Source organism: Sciurus carolinensis, chromosome 14 (assembly GCF_902686445.1).
Source record: "Sciurus carolinensis chromosome 14, mSciCar1.2, whole genome shotgun sequence".
NCBI lineage: Eukaryota > Metazoa > Chordata > Mammalia > Rodentia > Sciuridae > Sciurus > Sciurus carolinensis.
The window spans coordinates 10,559,750-10,565,749 of NC_062226.1; positions in this window are offsets into that span (position 1 = coordinate 10,559,750).

Consider the following 6,000-nt stretch of genomic DNA (forward strand, 5'->3'; position numbering starts at 1 on the left):
TCCATCCACGAGGATTTCATAGGCTTAAAGGGTCCAGATTGGGACCCCTTCGTGGCACCCTGGACAACAACTGCACAACCAAAGAGAGGTCAGCTCAGGTTGCTCTGGCAGCAGCTGCCTCAGCACACCCACTTTCAACCTGGAAGACCCAGAATGTGGGCCACTTTGGGAAATGGGAAAGTCTGAGGATATGACCATCTTGGTGAGATTAGGAACAGAGATTAGGAGAAACACACTGCAAGACACATTTTTGGTTTTGTTTTTTGTTGTGCTGGGGATGGAACCCAGGACCTTGCACATGCTAGGCAAACACTCTACCACTGACCCCCAGCCCTAAGACACACATATTTTGAACACCCACCCTGTGCTTAGGCCTGGGCGTGGCCTGGCAAATATGTGGTTGAATTAGATCTGACATCTTTGTACCCCAGTACAAAGATCCATCTTTAAAGTAGGGTTAATAATATAACAAACCACATGTTTATTGTGAGGATTAATGAGTTAATATTTATAAAGAGCTTAGAATGGTGGTCGGACCTTGGAAAAGGCTATATGTGTTTGTTAAGTAAAACAAAACCAAATCCCCGTTCTTACGATGTGCAGAGTTCAGTAGAGGAGACAGACTCATTAACGATCAAGTTCAGGGGTTGGGGTTGTGGCTCAGTGGTAGAGTGTTCACCAGCATGCATGAATCAAGTTCAGTCCAAGGGGTTAAAGGGCCATGATAATGCACTCGAGGATGCTTTGGGACCCAGAGTGGAGACAAATCCAAAACTTCCCACTGAGCAAAGTTTTTGATTTTTTTTTTTTTTTTTTTCAGTTTGTAGTGCTGGAGCTTAGAACCTGGGTACTCACTTGTTAAGCAAGTGCTCTACCACTATGCTACATCCCCAGCCCTGAAGGAGAAATGGAAATTAGTGACATAAGGGGGAAGGGGAGCAGAAAAGAATGCTCGGGGCAGAGTAGACCACCACAAGCAAAGGTACATTGGCAAAAACTGGCAGTATATACCTGGGGATATCAAGTGAGTTGGGGTCAAGGTGAGGCTGAAGTTCACACACTTACATTTAGGCCCTTTGGAGAACATTTGAGTAAGCACATTGATTTTTAAATTATATTTAATAATATGATATATTATTATTACGTTTTTAAAATTATTATTACTATTACTTTGCTGCTCCCAATGCATTTGCTATGCTTGGGGAATTGGGGAGGTGAGACTTTTCTTTTTGGATTGTGTCTTACCACTTTTCCTTTAGTCTTCCCTTTCTGACTGATCACGTGATTCTGGTAGGGGCTTCTCCCGGATGACTCCAGGGGCTGGAGCACATGACCCATTCCTAAGCCAATCAATGCTTTTCACTCCTGTGGCCAAGTGATTGGTTGAGGGATGGACAATCCTGCCCAATGGCAGCCAGTCCAAGGCTTCCGCTTGAGGACCAGGGAAAGGTCTTTACTCCTCCTTTCTGCTGGTCTCTAATCTGACAGGATGTGGGAACTGGGGCTTCTGTCACCATCTCCCTACCGTGGGGATTCGGAGACCAAAGCCAACGTAGCAGAAGGCAGCCCAATGGAGCAAAATGAGTTCCAATGACATCATTTGAGCCCCAAATCCAGCCAAGATGGAGCCAGCCCTAGCCCCTGGCCTTTTCGATTTCATGAGCCAATAAATTCCTTTTTGTTTAAGCCAGTTTGAGTTGGGTTTTCTATTACTTGGAAAGAGTTCTAACTGGTAGAGGCTTCAAACAGGAATGTGACACTGTGATACACTTTAGTAACATCACTCTGGCAGTCATGGTATAGCAGAGGGGGTGGAGGGAGTGAAGTCCAAGGCAGTGAGGCCAGTGGGCAGGCTAGTATGGCCGTCCTTAAGAGGGTTGATGATGAAGATCAGCCAGAGCTGAGGGCCTTGGTCTTTACCTGAATATTGAATTCCTAAGGCTGCCATAAAATATCACCATAAAGTTAGGAGCTTAAAACAACAAAAGTTAATTCTATCACAGTTCTGGAGGCCAAGAGTCCAATATCAGGATGTCAGCTGGGCTGCATTCCCTCTGAAAGATTTAAGGGTAAATTCTTTCCCCTCCCCATGCTGTGGATGGAATCCAGGGTCTTGCACATGCTAGATAAGTGCTCTGCCACTGAGTTACCTCTCCAGCCCCCAGGGAGAGTTCTTAAAGAATCCTTCTTCTTCAGGTGAGTCCAGGTGCTCCTTGCTTTGTAGCCACACAACTCCAATATCAGCTTCCAGGTTCTCCTTTGTGTCTCCATCATCTCCTCACCTGTGTCTTATAAGGATTTAGGACCCACCTGTGAAATTCCATCTCAAGATCCTCAATTATGTATGCAACAATCCTTATTCCTAATGAGGTCTCATTCACAAGTTCCAGGACATGGATAATTCTTTTAGAGTGGTCACCACCATTCAATCCACCACAACTTGCAAGGAAAATGACCTCCAGACCAAAAAGACCAGTGCAATGGTATTCCATAAATACGTGCTATTTTTCCTACCTGGGACTCATAATAAAGAAAGGAAATTTAAATGATGATAGGCCCATGAGGAAGGGAAGACTTTGGTTTGGCCAGCCTGGGATCTCTTCCCAAGTGTCTTCACCTGGGACCCTGAGGACTTTGCTCATAAGTACCTCACTGCTCCTCCACCCTCGGATGTGGAATTACCATTTCCCTCAGTCCTGTGCCAGTCAGGTGATGACCATGGTCATGACAGCTTCATTGGGTGACCATGGCTCTGTGCCAGCAGAGGGCTCAGGGATTTCACGTGGTAGCTCAATTCCTCTATTAACAGAGTCTATTACTATCTTCTTTCATAAATGAGGAAACTGAGGCTCAGAGGAGAGGAATGTCCTTCCGAAACACACACAGATGATAACTGCCACCACCAGGACTCAAGCCCACATCTATCTGACCTCAAAGCTCATGCTCTTAACCAGGATACCAGCCTGCCTGGATGCAGACCCTTGGGGATGGAGCTGGGAAGATACCCTTGGGCTGGAGTCTTCAGGGCTAGCAGTGTCCTCCCTAATGGTGCTACTCCAAGGTGCCATTGCTTCAACTTCATCCAGGGACCTCCAGGAAACAGGAGGTGGCCTCTAAATTCCTCTCTGAAGTGAGAGCCAGAAGCAAGAGCTGTCCTACTAGGGACAAATGGTTGCCTGTGTCCTTGAAGGGCCAGGAGCACACCAACGAGGACTCCCACAATGGAGGACAGTGCTCCTCAGAGGAGCCTTAGGTTGGGTGGCCAAGAAGGCAATGGGCGGAGTCTGGGTGAGGGAGGAAGGGTAAAAGAAGAGCTCCATCATCTGCCCAAGGTGCTCCTGTTTAAGCTGAAGAAATGGAAACTTTAAAATTTATTGTACAAAAGTTAAACATAGACCTACCATGTGATTCGGCAATTCCGTTCTTAGATATATATACAAAATAATTGAAAGCAGAGACTCAAACAGGTATTTGCTTATCTGTGTCCCAAGCAGGATTATTCTTAAGAGCCAGAGATGGAAGCAACGCAGTGTCCACTGATGGATGAATGGATAAACAAAACGTGATTTATGCATACAATGGAATATTTTTCAACCTGAAATAGGAAGGAAATTCTGACATATTCCCATTATAATATGGGCTAATCTTGACCTTATGCTAAGTGAAATAAACTTGTCATGGAATACAAACGCTCTGATTCCACTTATGTGGGGTACAGAGAGGAGTCAAAGTCATAGGGAAAGCAGAGTGGAGGTTGCCAAGGGCCCCAGGGAGGGAGGAATGAGGAGCCATGTTCAATGGATGCAGAGTTTCCATCTAGGAGGATAAAAACCAGCGTGGGATGGCAGCGACAGGAGTACCCTGGGAGTGGGAAGAAGCGCTGAACTGTGCATTTAAAAGGGGTTAAAGGTAAATTTTAAGTTATATGTATTTTATCACAAAAAAACCAAGCTGACATTTTTGCCTAATTCTGATTAAAATTCTTCCTAGACTGAAGAACAAAAATGAAAAACCATGGTCCACCATCTTCACGGGGCCTCAGGCAACTTGCAGAACGAGGTCCACTTGTCATCGTGGGGTCCTGTGCAACAGTCACAGTGGAGTCATTTCTTCCAATTTCCAGGTAAGGAAACTCAGCCTTCCCCAGGCTATCCAGCTAGGAAGTAGCTCAAACCCAGGCCCCGAACTGCCATATTTAGATGGGGAAGTGAATGTGCCTAGGAACACTCAGCCCAAGGGTGACAGCACCTGGCTTCTCAAACTCCCCTTGGTGTAGAGATGGAGTGGAGAACGGGGGAAAGCTGAAGCCCTTGGCATGCTTGACCTCTGGGCAGAGTGGAGAGGGGGCCAGAGGCAGGCAGGGAGGGTGCACCAGTAGGGAGCCATCCTCACTGAGGACGCCCTTTCATCTCGGAAAGTCCCTGGGACAGCTTCTCCGCCCTGCATTTAACTGCCTGCTGGGAGTTGTGTGGAATCTGAGCATGTCCAATCAATGTTTTATTCCACCATGAGTGGGCCCTTTTGGGCAAAATAAGCTCCTTTTTCCAGGAGAAAATAAAAGGGTAACAATTTCTAGGGCACTTACACATGAAGTTTTTTATTCACACAAAACAACCTTTGACTCAGAGAGGTAAAGAATGTTGTCCAGACCCAAACAGCCCTGGCTTCCAGCTCAGAACCCAGCAGATACTCCACTTCACTCTGGAGCTTACTTTCTCCTTTGCTTTCTTTTTCTTTTTCTTTTCTATGACACTGGAGATTGAACTTAGGGGCACTCTACCACAGAGCTACACCCCCAGCCCTTTTTATGTATTTATTTAGAGACAGGGTCTCACTAAATTGTTAAGGTTAGGCTCAAACTTGCAATCCTCCTGCCCCAGTCACCTACGTATCTGAGATTACAGACACATGCAACCATATCTGGCTTCACTCTGGAACTTTCTAAGAGCTGGGGCTACCTCCTTCCCAGCCTCAGGGTCCACCTTTTCTGGTCGTCTAATGGTAAACTACACAGAAGTGCTGGGGCCACAGAAATCCCTATGACATTAGATCTACAGAAATTGTCTTCCCTGCCCTGAAAGACATTGGGTCGATGAGTCATTGAAAAATGTAGTTGGGATCATGCTAAGAGAAATATGCCAGACTCAGAAAATCAAGTGTAGTACGTTTTCTCTCACATGAGGAAGCTAAAGCAAAATAAGAGGGAGAAGGCAGTGGTGGAGGGGATCAGACATCCTCAAGCTAGAGGGGAGATCAGTGGCGTAGAAGAGGAGAACGGGAGGGAGGGAGGGGGGAAAAGAAATACAGAAGGAATCTAGCAGAATCATGTTCTTTACATGTAGGAATGTACTAAAGGGAATAGCTCCATTATGTATATGTAGAAAGTACTGATCAAAAATAAATAAAGGGGGCTGGGGAGATAGCTCAGTTGGTAGAGTGCTTGTCTTGCAAGCACAAGCCCCTGGGTTCAATCCCCAGCACTGCAAAAATAAATAAATAAATAAATAAATAAATAAATAAATAAATAAATAAATAAAAGGAAGGTCAGTGGAGGAGGGAGGAAAGCAGGAGGGAGGAGGGGAGCAAAGGAGAGGGGGAAAGGGGGCTAAAATCAAATTCCTTCTATGTATAATCTTGTCCAAAGGAGCCCAAAGATTATGAATAATTATAATGCTCCAATAAAAAAATTCTAAGACCGGACCCCCGACTCCTCTCCAGCCTCCTGGCTCTCCATCCTCTGTGCTCCACCTCCTCTAGCTCCTCCTCCCCACATGCTCTCACTCAGCCTTCACCTCTGCTGCCCCCTCCTCAAGCCCCACCAGCTGACGTAACCACTACGCATGCCTCAGGTCTCAGCTTAAATGTCCTTGCTTCTGAAAAGCCTTCCCTGACTTGGTGTGACCAGAGTTTTGTCTGTTTTGTGGCCACGTTAACCAGGCTTATCCCAGAAGTGACTTTTGAGACTTTTCAATCAGGCATCTCCATTATCCTTTATTAAAG